The sequence below is a fragment of the Rattus rattus genome, chromosome 4 (genome assembly GCF_011064425.1).
Source record: "Rattus rattus isolate New Zealand chromosome 4, Rrattus_CSIRO_v1, whole genome shotgun sequence".
NCBI lineage: Eukaryota > Metazoa > Chordata > Mammalia > Rodentia > Muridae > Rattus > Rattus rattus.
This window is the reverse complement of record NC_046157.1, coordinates 25775321-25792239: the sequence shown is the minus strand read 5'-3', so window position 1 is coordinate 25792239 and position 16919 is coordinate 25775321. Positions and strand designations below refer to the sequence as shown.

At 38.5% G+C, this 16919-nt stretch overlaps 1 protein-coding gene across 1 annotated transcript in view; it reads right to left on the bottom strand.

Moving 5' to 3' along the window:
• The window catches only part of Lsamp (limbic system associated membrane protein), a 2154604-nt gene that overhangs the window by 1312065 nt on the left and 825620 nt on the right, over positions 1–16919 (bottom strand). The gene's annotated exons all lie outside the window — the stretch shown is intronic.

Sequence of the window (16919 nt, the reverse complement as noted above, 5' to 3'; positions counted from 1 at the left end):
AGTCAAAGGTTACAGAGAACGATGTTCAGCATTCACTTTCCAAATTTAGAAGCTTTGGCCAGTTGATCGGGGAGGTTCCTCCAATTTCCAGAGATTCTATATGTCTGAGTTGAGGAGTGAAGAAAATGGCAGATGCAGTAGTGAGGAGGTATCTTGCACTTTTTATCCACTCCGGGGATCAGAGTCAGCTGTGAAAACACTGAATCCTGGACTCGCACTTGGAGAGAAATGTAAGAAGTTAAAGAAAGAGCGAAAAATTCCACGATATGCAGGGATTCTCTTTGAAATATCAAAAAGAGAAAAAAATCTGCATGGGTTCTGGCTTCCTTTGACCCCGTACTTCTAAAGCAGACAGATATTATTATTATACATATCTACACATATATACGATCCCCATCTACCCGAACCTTTGAGTCTCCTTTGTCCTTTGAAGCTTCAAGCTCTCAAAATAAGAGCGGTATTGTTTTTCACTCCTGGATCCCTCTCCCCAGCTTCAGGCCTCCTGCCCAGCCACAGTCCTCTCTGCTCTGTCCCTGGCTCCTCTGAGCTGTCTGGATCCTGCTGCTGCACACTGTGATTTAAGGTACTCTGTGTTTTCCTTTCCTTACCAGCGAGCCTTTGATTCACATACAGACGGATACATTATTGATCACATTTTGGCTGCCGCTCTTAGCTTGCTGGTTCTGCACTACTAACTAATAAGCTAGAAAGAGAAGAAATAAGTGTCTGTCTCCGTTTAAAAAGCCAGCGGACGACAATCCTGCTGCCTCCACTCGGGAGACTTTGGAAAACGGTCCTGGCTTTCCTGCTCTATGTCCTTCTTTTCTAACATCAACCGCCTTGCTCTGCAGAGATCAGGCCATCTGTACTCCAGGCTGTGAAGCCCTGCTGGGCCACAGACAATGTTTTTCTCCTGTAGGGAGGACCGTTCTCTAGAGTACAGTAGTGCAAAGGTTTTGGCAAACATCTCCATAGAAAACCGGAAGAAAGCGTGATGTTGCTGAACCCAGGGCTTGTTCATACTACACAAGCGCCCTACCATTGAGCTGCATCCCCAGCCCAAGTAAAAATGATAAACTATGTTAACATTTTATTTTTACCTTATTTTTGTTTAATGCATAAATCATGCATAGTCATGAGGGCAGAATATATTTGTATGTGGGTTTGGCATACTCTCGCCATATACAGATGCATAGGGATTTCCTTGTTAAGCTATTTTTCAATACACAATAGATGCCTGCTAGCTATATCCATATTGTACAATAGAAAACCTGCACTTGCTCTTGCCATGAAAATTGTACAGACCTACCAATCACTCCTCTTTAAACCAAATTCTATCTTATGATGCCCACAAGGTATTCCTCCTCTGCCCGGGCATGTTTAGTTTGAAAATCTCACGTGCAGGATGCTGGAAACTTCGCACTGAAAACAGTCAAATTGGCATTCCAGCCAATGAGCACAGTTGGTGTGAGAATGAACCCTCAGTCCTTGGGCTCAGAGAAGTAAGAGAGGTTTCTTTGCTGTGACGTCTCCCTAGTTTGTGTCTCCCCTCACTCTTCTTGGAGTGGCTGGAAATTAAAGTAAGTCATTCGTTCACCTAGTCTCAAGTACCTTCCTTCTTACATTCAAAATTCTTATTAAGAAGACAAGTGCTTAATTCCCTCAGTCCAGCCACAACATTAGTAAAGGTTCCCTTACGTGTGTGTGTGTGTGTGTGTGTGTGTGTGTGTGTGTGTGTGTGTGTGTGTGTGTTTGGGTACAAGTGTAAATGTATGAGCTTGATTAGGCTAACTTATAATAGCAGGTTCTTGAAAATTGTAATGGACTATTTAGATCTATTACATAGATTATTCTAAATGGATAGAGATGAAAAGTATTCAGTTAAATGCTTCTTTAAAAAAACAGGATTGGTATATGGTGGATAACTTTGAAAGAACTCTGTTAAAATTTCACATAGAAATCTTTATATTGGATGAAGTCTTGTCACATTTTATAGCTATCATCTACTTAAACCCCCAACACTGACCTATGTATATAGTCTTGGTATATCTGATGATTTAGGTGTAACATTTTTGAGTACATAGGTAATAAAAACATGCTCTTATAACAGGAGCCATGGGAAATAAAGCATTAAGCTTTGTACCTCATCTTGGATATTTGTTTGAAATTTCAGTTTTATGTAGATGTTTTAATTTGAGAAGAAGAAAGTTAGTAGGGATTGCACATTGTAGAGAATAACTTTTCTCCATTAATTTCTATGCTTAGAAATCAGGCTGTGCGTAATGAACCTCGTCTGTATTCCAAGCACTCAGGAAGCAGAGACAGGATCATAAGTTGAAGACCAACCTGTGCCACGGGGCAAGTTCCCCTGAAATTGAGACTAAGTAGCAAGATCCTGTCTCAAACCAAACATCAGAAACTAACAAACAAAATCCTTCATGAATCTTATTGGAAATATGTTCCAATATTATGACTTAACAGTTATGTAAAATTGTGATATTAATCATTTTTTTCAAACAGTGAGTCTTGAAAGATGTAGATGGAACTATGTCTTTATCGCACCTTAATCATTTAGATAGACAGAATGGAGTAAGATAAAGCATCTTGAAGAGAGAGCTCAGGTGAGTTCCTTCTCCATGTTACATAGAGACTAGAGTGGCCCTCAGAAAAAATGGAGTCTAGCCTGCCCAGCTTCTGCTCCTTCCCCCGTTCCTATGAATGCCACTTACCCTCTTCAAAAACTCTGTTCCTCATTTATAAAATAAAGGAAATGTATTAGGTGATATCGAAGGTGTTCTCAAGCACAGAAATCTATACAATTCTATGAAACACCATCCTTTCTCTCACATGTAACTGACAGGATGTGGTAATAAACTGAAGCTTGGCAATCCATTTCCATTCAGTGAACATTTACTCTCTCCCGCAGATAAAAGTCATTGATAAGACTCGTTTTCCCCCTCTTTTCACCCGATTGCAAGTGAGAACAAATTCCCTATATTCAACTTCAGGGAGCCTTTCATCTGCCAGGCAAAACTAAGCTGCTCCAGCCATGTTCACTGTTTCACAGCTTTACAGAGCCAGCCAAGGCAGGGACAACAGACAAAACATTGATCAGAAATGGTAGTTAGATTAAAACAAACAAACGAACAAATAACAACAAACTTAGGCTGTATTTCCTCTTCAGTGAGATTCAGCCCACCTGTCGTTCTTAGAGCATCTTACCCCCTCTAATATATTCTATTCCAAAGTGTCCGAGATGAAAGAAGGACGAGGGGCTGAAGCCATTTCTAAAGACTGGCAAGAGCCCTGGCACTTCAAAGCCCCTGGCACGAATATAGAAAGGACTGTAAGAAAAGGCTGGAGAACCACTGTTCAACATTGTGTCCCCGGGAGTCCTGTGCAATCTCAAACATCTTTCATGAACACCTGCCATGAATCAGGCCACACTAAGGACTAAATACTCAATGATCACGTCCAACTTTGAAGAATATAAAACTCTGTATCTCACTTGTTCTAACAGTACATCTCATGCAAAGAAGATGGGTAAGATCTATGGAAGTATTAAAGAGATGCTGGCCTGCTCCGGGAAATAAAAATCACCAAAACTTTTCTGCTGGGCTTAAAGATAAGTCCATGCATCCAGAATGTTCTTTTGCCCATAGACTTGCATCTTGTCATAAATAATTCTCAGCTTCCTATCCCTGCAATATCCCTGAATGTATAATTGTGTGTGGAGAACCACCAAGCTGCAAGAGACCAGATGAGAAATAATTCTGGGCAAGAGAAGAGTTATCTTGGGGAAATAGAAGAGAAAGTCAAGAGAATTTTGGGTAAAATGTACAAGAAGATAGTCTAGAGGGGCAAGGGCAGAGGCTGGGGGCAAGAGGGCAGATACTGGAGGTGGACTGTGCCTCTTAGATATTGTGGACTTTATCCCCAAATGCTCTTCTTCATTTTATCTGTTCAGAGACTGGCATGTACTGGGATACTCCCAGGCTGCTGTCAAAAATGCACTCTGTCCTCTATGGGCCCTCTCCTCCGGCAAGCTGTAAGGAGCGTGGCAAGTTTGTTGTGAAGTGTTGGACACGTGAAACAAACTTAGCAACACTAGTAAAGTGTAGACACCACGCTGGGGTGCAGATGGATGGAAACACAACTGGGACACATATCACAACTAGGTGTGAATAGATGAGAAAAAAACAAAGAAAATTTTTGTCATAGAGTGATTTAGACTAAGACACCTACTGAGCATAGAACCCAACAGGAAGCCATGTACAAAAGTACAAACATTGTTTTATTTTTCTAAAACAATGTGTTATCTTAAATTAAGACAACAGATATCTTTAAATTATTATCTTTCCATGATTTCTTCCATTCATTTCTCTTGCTTTTCTTCTAGAAGTAACACTCAGATATCCTGTACTTCTTCCGTCAGGAAGGTGACGGGGTCTTAATTAGTCACTAGTGTTTATTTTGAGAATAAACTAAGCAATTTGGTCACAGGGTCAACCACGAGCCAACGATTTCTGTGGCCAGAGCTGTTATGGAATATAAGGATATAAATCATTCATTACGCTTATATGCAAATGATAATTAATAGTCCAATGTCCAATGCTAGTGCATATCTACAGTCTGTCATGCACTTAGTGAAGCAACTATGTTAAGCTCTTTTGCCTTGTGACTGTGGGGAAGAATTCAAGATGAAAAATTTCTATTGAGATATCTAATAAGTTTGAGATATCAAAAAGCAGGGCCTCGGCAGCAGATTATTATCTAATCATTAACATCTAATTATTATTTCAAGTATTGTCTCGGAGTCTGAGAAAGACTTACCAAGCCACGAGTGATGTTCAAGTTGCAGTTGGTTACAAGACCTCTTACAGAACGCGAACTTGTGCTTTCAAAGCTAAGGGACTCACCCCACTCCATGTGCATGCAGGTTTGCAAGTTGCATGGCTATATTATAGTTCAGAACGCCCAGACCCTCAGTAACTGTGACTCGCATTAGCATATTGCTTGAGATTCATTATTTATATGGAACTAAGGACATTACACATATCATTTCCTTCATTCTCCAAAGCACGGAGTGGAACATTCAAGGTCTTATTCATGGCCTTCCACTTCATTGTGGTTATGGTAACATTAGTAAAACTCAGAATGTGATGTTTTTGAAGACCCTGTTGTTTCTGAGAAACCCAAGAGTAAAACTCAAAACTGCCCATCATCAGAAAATCACCATGTGCATAAAAAGGGAAATGTTTAAAGTTATTTGAATGGCAAGTCCACACCTTCTCCCTAGTTTCTTCCCAGTCTCTGAAGTTGTCACATTAAGAATCTGTGTGATTTGATATTGACTATTATCAGAACTTTGACAGTCAACCTAAAAACATGAAGGGCAGGATCAAGATATGACCTGAAGGCTCTCCAGAAAATTTAAAAAAAAAATCAATAAACAAATGAGAAACTAGGAATAAAACCTCATCCTTCTACTGTCTGTATAGACACATCCAATATTTAATCAGTAAGCATGTATTTGTTTTGAGAGAAAAACCATGCTGTGTTTGACTCTGTCCAGAAATAAAGTGCATATTCCTTTTGAACACTACACAAAATAACTCTAGGAACTGAAACAAATCCGGGCATGCTTATATCCACTGATGTTGGTATGTGCCAAGCCACAGATACATAAATGTCACTGGCTTGAGGATGTAGTCAAGTCTGAACAAATCATTCTGGTTGGACTTACAGAATATAAAGGGCATGGAGGAGAAGAGAGATGGAGTGTGAACTTGGAAGCATGTTATTACTCTTAGTGGAGAAAGGTCATTTGCTTCAAAGAAAGGGTTTGGAGACAGTGGTTCGTCATCTAAGAGACAATCTGAGATGTGAGACCACTCACGGCGCTCTCTGGAGATGTCACCTCAGTAGGTGGACCTGCATCTATTTACTCTCTTCAACCTGATAATATGCTGTTCCCACTGACTGTGGTAGATACCCTAAAACTGAACAGCATACATCTTTCTAGGCATTACTTGTTATCTCTCATAGCCTTAATTTAAGGGATGCTCATCCTTGATACTTAGCAATTGTTTCTTATAAAAGTGCAGAAAATAAAAACAGAACAATAAAATGCTTATTTTGCATCAAAGATATTAACATCTTATCACTTTTTGCATTGTAATAAAAATATGTTAATATCATTTCACTTTAAGTAATCTATCCTTGGCAATTATGAATAGATAATTTAAAATTTAGCAAATAACATATAAATATATATATATTGAAAGTCGACTGTTTAAAATAATTCCATTTAATTTGATAATTTTTAATGAGGGTCATTTTAATGCAGATATTGAAATAGTCTTTATGGGAGGACCACTAAATAAAACTAGATTCTTCACAAGCATGTAAGAGTTTATATAATATAGAGGGGTATCACTAAAAACAAAATGTCCCTGTTGTCTATAAAGGAAAGATGTGTGTTTACCACGTGATATACGAGGACAGAGATGAGATAGCTTGTTCACTTCATCCAAATACAAAAATAATTAATTGACTCAATCAAGACTAAATTCAAACCACACAGGACCTTGAAGGAAACACAGATTGCCTGTGTAGTAGTCATTTTTCACTTAATTTGTATTGCCTGTATAACCTTGGCCAACAGATTTGTTCTAACTTTGGAATGGTAGAGAGGAGAATTAGAAGGAAACTAGCAAGTTGTTTGCCACAGGGAGATAAATCAGATCTGTGTTGCTGCTGCACACGTGCGCGAGCACACACACACGCACACACACACACACAAGCCTAGTACGTATGATCTACTCCTGTCTCGCATTATGTTATCAACATCTTTAACCTAACAGTATGAGACTAGCAATGATGGTGCTGTTAATGAGTCTTCTGGAGTAAGTCTGCAGAGATGTCTTGAGGAGACTGCTGCTTCTGTTTTCACGTTTAATTTTGAAAAAAAAAAAAAAGCACATTATAAACTAGAGAGGGAATGACCTCCAGATGAGAAAAAAAATGCTGAACCATCACGATACATCAAACTCTGCCTTCTGAAGTATGTCTATGGCTATATATCTATCATGCTGGTATATCAATCTTCATTCTTAAATGTCTTTGCCTTAATTAACATATTAGTGAAAATGGGATTGTATTGAATAAATTTGCATTTATTTCCCGGTGGATTCTTTGGAGCCTGTGATACAAAGGACTTTACTGGGTCACAAATAGTCCTTCTTGCTGTGGGTAAGGAAATGCTCTTGGGGCTGGGAGCATCATGCCATAGTTCCATCTGTGTCTTGTAACAGACCAGTCTCCATCCATTTCTGATATATTCTGGGCTCACCTACACGAAAAGCATAGTGGTCCAGATGCATTAAAGTTCAAGTCTCCTGAACTCATCTCTACATGCAGAAATGTTCAGTCTTTTGTTGTTGTTTGAGGTGTTAATTCACTAAAATAACCATGCTAAGGAATAAATTGGAGCTACTGAAAAATAACACATTGTTACATTAATTAGGATTGTGCTTACTGTTCTTATGTGGACAATCACATGATAATGAACTATATTAGCTACCTAAGCGCAAAATCAGACAGTTCTAAATGAGAAGTAAAAGAGGAGGAGGAGGAGGAGGAGGAGGAGGAGGAGGAGGAGGAGGAGGAGGAGGAGGAGGATCTTTTCAGAGAGCAGTAAATAAAGGGAGCCATGATAAATACACCACTAGCTACAGAAGCCCAGATAAAACTCCATCATATTTAGCCTCAGGCAACTTCTAAAGGTTCAGCTTTACTGTTTTCCCTTGATGGTTGTATGTTCTATGACGAATGTTCATTTACACATGCTGATGTTCCTTATGGAAATCTCCTCTTATGAAGTTCATTGAAATGTGAATGAATCATTGGCTGCAATGCCTTGTAATGCTGTAGAATTTAACAATGAACACAAATAGGACTTTAGCCTGTCAAATATCCAAGTCGGTGACCCTTTTTTAAATAGGTGTTTTTAAATGAAGAGTTTAGAAGGATAAATCATGAAACTGACATTACCAATAGCCAAGATATCTGATTTATAATGCTAGAATACGTTTTTTGTATACACTAAAAATATACATTTTCTACTTTGAAATTCATGGCATGGAAGTGCAAGATGTATCATGAAAAATAATAATCTTTTAACAAGACACATTTCTTCTTTTTTTTGAGTTTGTAATATAATTATGTCATTACTCCCTTCTCTTTCTTTCCTTCAAACACTATTATGTATCCCCTTTCCTTCAAATTCATGGCCCATTTTCTTCTTCAATTGATATATGGATATATACATATGCATCTACACACACACACACACACACATACACACACACACATATTCCAAACTACATTTTTCCTAGTCATATAATGGTACCTCTATGTGTGTTTTCAGAGCTGACCATTTGGTATTGTATAACCAATTATGCTCCTCCCTGGAGATGATGGTTTCTCCACTCTTTGCATTCATTATTTGTCTATATTTCTTGGTGCCGAGAAACAAGTCTCCTATATGGAGAGATCAATCCCTTTGTCTTATCATGTAAATGACCATGAGCTAGGAGTCCAGGGAAAGTAAGGCTCTACGGTTCTGCCATCTAAAGCCAGACACACATTCATATTGAGATGGCATTTGAACTTATTGAGTTACTGTGTTCAGACCCTTCCCATCTACTGAGACTTAATGTGATGCGTCCTACTTAGTTATATCCTGAAATGCTTTTATGTGGAGTGAAAAGAAAATTTCAGAAACATAGAAGTTCAGATTTCAGTTGCTCTCTATTGATTTGGGAAATGAGTAAAAATGAAAATGTCAAAATGCCAAAATACAAATTTGTCCTACTAATAATGAATATACATATATACAAGTAGATAAGTATATATTCATATAAATATAAATGTAATCTCATATATACACACATATGTATACACACACACATATATATATATAAATATATTAGATGAGAAACAATTCTTGTAATGTGTGTGTGTGTGTGTGTGTCTGAATTCATTATTTACATTGTTTGGTTTTCTTCCAGGAGGAGAGACATTTTGGAAGGAGAATCAGTCTACATGCCAAGTAATCATTCAACTGGCAAGAATCTCATCACCATCTCTTGACCACTGTGGGGCAAAACTAAGCCTGGTTTCCATAGCTTTAGCTGCAAAAATCTGGTTTTCCCAGCAGTGAATCTAAATAACAGGATGTGTAAAAGAAAAGAAAAAGAGTTCGAGAGAAATGCGATACGTGATGGCTGCTGTTTTAAAGAGGCGTTTGTGAAAATGTATTTAATTGTTCCATCTTTTCTGAGTCCTTTATCAAGAGTTCTGCCACCGGAAGGAGAGCAATTGGAGGCTTGACATAAGTGGTGAAGTGGTGAGTGCATCCAGGTTTCAGGCTTTGAGCAGAGGAGGTTATGTGGAGGGTATGGAAAGGCTCTTGCTGCTGGGACAGTTACAAGGGAAGAGAGAACAAAAGGGCCTAAACCATAATCTCAAGTCAAAAGTACATCTCAAAACACACTCTGCTGCCAAGCCCAGCATAGAGGGTAGAGTCATAACTCCTCCTTACATTCTGTGAACAGGCAGACACAGGTAGCACGCGGACATCCAGAGCTGCCTTTAGGTCTGTGTGCTGATATTTGGCCTGTCTTCACTGAGGCCAGCAGTTGACCCTACCAGAGGCTTTGACTTATAGTCCACCTCTTTTTCATAAGCCATAGCCAACAAGTTTCTAGTGGATACCTCTCTCTTCTCTGTGATCCAACCCTCCTCTTGTCATCACAGAAGGGTTTTAGATAGAAATCTTTTGCATGTGTGTACATAGGAACTGAGTTTTATATCAGACTTTGCACTTTACGTTTGGACTGCCCCAAGGAGAAAACGTTGTTCAAGTTTAAAATACCAGACCAGTTAGTAAAATGAAGCAAGACAGGGTTAGGAGGGGAGTGTGACTTCTCACTTCTTCCTGTTCAATGACTTAACTTCCAGACTGGCTACCTACTGTTTCCCGGATTCTGTTAGTTCCTCATCTCAGACAAGACTATGGATTCTCTATGTCCATAACCTCCATAGAATAATCTGTAGGCCCTCTGTATAGTAAATATTGCCAACATTTTTTAGACAGGCTAACAGGTGATATGCTATTCACACAGAGGCCGAATTTAGAGGGGCAGAAGGAAAGAAATATATGCACTGTCTAACCACAAGCCTTACTGTAGTTTCCCCCTCATGAAAATTCATTGTAACATAATGGAATGAAACTGTCTTTATTGAACAAATTACTTTGAATTTATTCTATGAGTCTGTCCTAATTTAAAAAATGTTTTGACAGATTTTACAAATTGATATTGGGCCAGATTATTTGTATACATCTTAGAACTAATCTTGACACTTCCCAGAATTTAATATGGATGAGCAATAACTTACAATATCATAGTTATTTAGAAGGCTGTCCTGCAAGTTCATGTTACTCAAAGTGTAGAAAGCCCACGCCCCGCCCTGCAGCCCCCAGTTTTACTTAACCTCACACTGGACAACTTTTTCTAGCCTTGTTTTTTAACACCTTATTTTCATAGACTAGCAATAATGAAACGTAGGAAAGCTTACTCCATCAAGTTAATATCAAGATGTCAATGGGTTTCTGTCAATAACAGTACGAACTGATTAAACTCAGGAGGGCAGTGTTGGTAAACAGTCATTCATAAGAAAATAGTTGATCAGCATAAACTAAACTTCCCACTTTCTCCAAGTATCGATTGTTAGTGCTTAGGAAAGTATGAGTTTGAGATTTGATAGTAACTTTAAACAAACTCCCATGTAAATTGGGGGTGTTTGAGAGAAACAGGGAGCACAATTTCCACCATGGCTTTGAAATTTTAATTGGGTTCTCTTCATCTGAAAACAGTGAATTACTGAGAGGGTTGGATTCAAAACCTAACGGAGGAATGAAGACAACATTTACTCCTGGCCTGCTCCTGGTCAGTGGGGGCAAAGAAGGACTGACTATATCCGAGTTTACCATCCATGGCTATTAGCACCTGTTAGCATTTTCATGTGTATATTATATGCAGTGCTCATTGGCTGTTATTAATTTGTGGTGTTAACTACTGTGCAAATGATGACGGGAAGTGAAAATTAAAAGTAGCACACAGCCTTACCGAATTAGAACCTTAATGAGAGAAGATCTCTTCCTCATTAAAATTTTCCTGTCTCTTCTGAACCAATTTTTGTGCCTCCTACTGTTACGCCCATTTGATTCTTCAAGCCATGCTTTAAGAAAGAATTTCCACCTTTGATTAAGGAGGGTCAGTGATTTCATTAATGAAATAATTAATTATGTCAAAACCTACATAATACCCATGTATTTGCCCCTAACATTACATTTCAATGTCATAGTTTTCCCTGAAGGTAGATAGTAATTGAAAATAGATGTATCTATCTTTAATGTCAGGTAAACCCTGTTCAAAATTAGAGATTTATAATTCTGAAGCAACTGAGGGTTTGTGGGAGCACTGGATAAAATCATCTTTAATGCAAGAGTTAATAAGCAGAGGTCTTTGCTTCCTTATAATGCCCTAGATCAGAATTGAGGGTGTGCTTCTCTTCTTTGTTAAACTTTGAAAGATCACCTCATAGTTAGACAAGATTCACCCTCCATGAACAAAAACAAATAGGAGGGTTTATCAGTGTCCACCATCTAACTGATAACTTCTGACTCATCTGGCATAGAATTGATAAGTAGTGCAGGCCAGATAGCATCTAGTCACTTTCAAGATTCTTTACTGGTCTTAAAATAGAGTTCAATAGATTTTTGTAATTGTAGTGATGGGGTCAGTTCAGAGAGCAAACAAGCTTAATTCAAATTTTGTTTCTTCTCCATCAATTGAGATAATTATTATACTAACCTTGTCATGATTAAAAGATAATGCGCCTAAAACATTGGCTGTGTTAGGCATTGAAAAAATAAACAACCGAAATTATTTATTACCGTCTTATGTCTATTTACAAGGATAACGTTTTGGAAATTTCATATTTCAATTTTATTCTTTCCTTCAGATGACGTAGTCTTATTCATTTGTTTAGTTATATGATTTGAGCTTTTAAGGGAATCATGTGTTACTGAGGATTACAGAGGAAAGTAATAAATATCTTACTCATTGGTGTCACACTTAAAGAGAATGATAGGATACAGGGCGTTTGGCTGACAGTGAGAGCTCCAGACTTAGGTTTCCAGGGTGAGGAAGAACAGACACCAAGGGGTGTAAAAATTTCTCTGCATAAAAGTACAAGCTGTTGCTAAAGGATGTGTTTGGGGAAAGTAGACATCGGTACACGTGTGTATGTATGTGTGTTGAGCTTATTACTGTCAGCTCAGGTTCTTTCCATGACAAATGTGCTTGGTAATATTTCCCTTAAAATGGCCTGCTCCAGGTGCGTAACAAATGGTCGGCCATTTAATGGCCCAAGGCAGAGGCAGGAAAGGTTAACACTCTGACAAAATGGACATTAACTATGATAACAATTGTTTTCTTGGGAGATTATTGCTTTTATGAACCTTATTCAACATTATCATACTGTAAGTAAATTTTTCTCCAACTTTTAAATTAAGTCATGTTGAAACTTCAAAGTGGCACAGAGGGCTGAAAACTCCAAATACTAAACTTAATATCATTTTTCTAAGTTTCTCTTGAAACAAAAAAGTACTCCAAATTTGGGGAAGTTATATTATTTCAATTGAATGAAGACGGTGCAGAGTGTCAACAGTTTATTAGGGGATATTATGTTTAAAAAAAAACACAACTGTTTCCAAAGTCCTATCAAATTTAATATAAATAACTTGGATGCCTGGTTTAGACAATATGGAAAAGTGTCTGTATAGAAAAATGTCTTCCATTTGTACAATGACTGATTGGTAGAGAATGAACTCAAAGACCTGATCCATTATGGGAGAATCTGATCATTGAGGCATAGGGTGCTAGGAAATAATAGAAAGAGGCAGAGAGATACAGGAATGGATAGTGTGGAAGCTTTCTGGTGGCCTGAGGGAAGAAGTGTGAAAAAAGATGGCACTGAGGCCAGTGTATGTCTAAGATTTAGGTCAACGTAGGGCACCAATATAATGACCAGGTAACAGTGGCTTTCAACCAAAGCAGAAACCTATCTGATTGCTAGCATACATGTTAGGCACATTTCTAAAATGGATAGGGCTAAAGTCCTGTGGAAACCTCTGCATACTAATTTGCTTACATACTGTATAATGGGAAGCTATGCAAGGAAAGCAGATGAGAGCTTTTCCGATGCAACCACGGCTAAAATTCATGTTGGCTGCATTCCTTGGAAGCTGGGTTAATGGTAGAGAACATGAATAATTATCACAGTAGCATAAAAAAGATGAAGAAGCAACATGACCAAACATGGCACTTCCTCTGTTAACATTCCCTTGTGAAGAAGAGGATAAGGATGGCCATCCAGGCTGGGAGGAAGGGATCAGAACAGACAGGTTTCTAATAGAGGGATAGTGTCAGGAAGCACAACTTCTTCAATAGGTCTGATACACACAGCTGTGAATGGCCTATTTTTTAAAGAGGAAAGCTTGGGAAAGCAAGTCACATGCTAATTCTGCCTGTTTTAACCTTGCACATAAGCCCACCCACACCCCATCACATTGAGCTCTCCAATGTAGCATGGACTGGAAGTAGATACATGGCTGATTCCAATTCTGAACTTTTCTTTCTGCTACATGAGCAGGACTGGATTAGCCTTTCTCCTCATTTCTCTTTTTATAGGTTTCCATTGTTTCCTTGACTCTCTTTTCTTATCTCTGTTGGCCTTCCCTTCTGCTATGGAGTCTTCCCCTTCCTGCGTGCTTTAACTGATTTCTTTGCCTCTTTCTTACCAATCCACTCTGCCCATTTAGATTCACACCTTTTTCATAACACAAAGGGGAACGTTCAAATGCCTTTTCTCTCTTGGACTATTCACGCGATCTCTTGTCCATGCCAGCTGGCAACAGCTCTGCTGACTGAAGCAAGACCCTCTTGCTGGCCATCAGCCTTGGAAAGGGGCCACGAGCCCTTTCTTTAACTTGTTCTTTCTCTGTGTGCATGGGTCCAACCTTATTTCTTTATCTTCTGCTCACAAGAAGCAAGTTTTGTGCATAAACTAACATGTATAATACCGAATTAAGTCTACTCCATTGGATGCACTTTCTGAATTGAAGGTAGACAGCAATTTATTTAAGATGCTTGACAATACATATGTCATTAGGGAAGTGACTCTTTGGCATAAGTCTGATAGTTGGTCAGGAAATATTTCCTTGATTGTTACACAAAACTTGCTTTTTAAAACAACTTCCACCCATAGTTGCTAGTTCTGCTTTGTAAAGAAAAGCTAATATCTATCCTATCGACCTTGGTATCACTTCATCATATTTAAGGTTCTACCCATATTGATTCATCTCTCAGCTAAATACTTTTCATCTTCTTCAGCATTTAATTATAAAAAAGGCCTTACACAAGTTTGATGATACAGTTCTGAATCAAAGGAATCAGTCACTAGCCTGACTGTTCTATGAGGTTTAGAAATAACCTAAGAATCTCAACATCTAATCAGCAGGCACACTTTTTAGTTGTTAATCATCTTCCAATGGCTTGTGTGGGAAATCCATAAAATGGGGAGACAATAAGATCATTTGTTCCTAGGCATCTATAGAAGTTTTGGTGTTTTAAGATAAATCACAGTTATAACTCCCCTCCTTACTCTACATAAAATTCAAATATATCACAATAGGCATACATTGTACATTTATCATTTCATTAACTACAAAACAACCCAACCCAGCTCTTGACAGTATTTTCAGAGTCCTGTTTTAACAATGGCCTGAATATAAGTCTGACTATCATTATCATTCAAACACTCATATTACAAAGAAATTAAAACAAAAAGACTATTAGGCCGAGACACTCAGTGTGTTATGGCTGCCCATATTGGAGTATTGAAGCTTTCTAGAGTGATACCAAACTATTACCTGATCACATATCTCCATAGCATGATATGCCAGGCTTTAGAGAAGTCAGTGAGGCACTGTTTTTTCCTCCATTTGAAATGCCCAGGACCTTTAAATTCTTCTCTGTTTATGTATAATGAAGGCTATTTGATTGGCTCTGAGAGGTTTAGAGACTATGACATCAACAAAGACTTCCTACTCTTTCAGGTAACATTGTTCCTTTAAAGGTTGGCAGCATCTTTAAGGTTGTTATGTGCTTAGAATCATGGTTAATTTTATGTACGTTCACAGTAAAGATAAGATTTCTCTTTATAAAAAATAAGCATAATTTTATTAAATCTAAAAAAAAATGTTGCAAATCCTTCCAGTCCCGACAATGGAGGATTATCTCATTTTAACTCTCCAATTCTGAGAGAGTACCATGCCAGAGGTGTACCATAGGTTTGCAGTATGTCAGAGTGTGGAAATCAGAGATGGCAAAATCAGCCCAGACTCGTGCTTTTAATCAATGTCAAGTTCATTGAAACACAGCCTTTGAGGGAACACAGCATTTGTATCTGGATCTTATTCTGGAATAGGTTGCCAAACATAGGTAAATTTGTAGGAGAGAAATTTCTTGGTCCACTGCTGGCTTTTGAAGTATAATTGCTGGATGGCATTTGCATGATATCTAGCTATCTGGAGTGGAAAAACACTCACATACTGGAAAAGTTCTCAGCCCTCTGTCTGTTTTCTCTCATGTTCTCTTATGCTGAGGTAAAGCTGTTTTGTGTTATTGTTCACTGACCAGACTTTTGCACCACAGTTTCTTGTGCACCTGATCCAAAGGTCTTCTCCTTGTCCCAAGGTCCTCATGTGCTCTGCCTCTTATGAGCCTCAGTTCCATGCCTAGCTATTAGATGGCGAATAGGATTCATCTTTCATGTCAATAGAAATTGATTAGTAGTAGCTGCCTGGAACACTGTTTTTCAAAAGATTATGAGGCTCTGCCTGGACTCAGTGTGATTGATTAAAAATGCCTGGTGTAGGTACACAATGGTGACATGGTAGTATGTGTTCTGTCCTCTGATAATTCCTCATGCAATGCTCTAAGACAAATTGACAACAAATACATATCCTGACATGTTATTTTTGTACAGGAACCATTTTATCCCCATAGGTTGCCTAATAAATAACTGAGGGCTAATACAGCTGCCATTAACTGAATGAGAACATTGTGCCAGCCACCGTGTTTGGGAGCATTATCCCAAAACTTTTCATCCACTCAACAGAAAAGATATTGCTTTACACATTGCACAGATGTAAAGGTGGGGCTCAATATATTCCAACAGCCTGTTCAGAACCATATGAATTATCGAGAATCAGAGTCATAATTCATGTAATGGGTCACTCCACACCCAAACGTTACCCCAAACAGTAATCCTAAGCTTCATAGACTCCCTGGAATCTTCAGACATAGTTTCGACTTCATAAGTGACCTGATGTCAGGGACACATGAAGGCACTCGACCTCTGTGCAAAGTGTGACCTCGAGTCATCTAGTGCAGTTGAAGGACATATGTAATTCATTACATTAATCTTATGGGTCTTTAATAAAATGGCAGCATAGTTAGAATTTATAATCCAGATGCTATTAACACAGCTAAGCGTTATACTCTTCCAGGGTAATCCTGTAATCTCAGGACACAAAGATACTTGACCATGACCATTGCTGCTCAGCAGGACTCCATGAGACCAGGAGGCCACTCACTCAGTTTTTCTCCCCTCATAACAGATAAGGCTAAGCATAATTTCACCAAGTTCACCACACAATATTTTCTGCTGTTGCATAAAAGTTCATTCATGGACTGGAGGGATGACTCGGTGGATAAAGACGG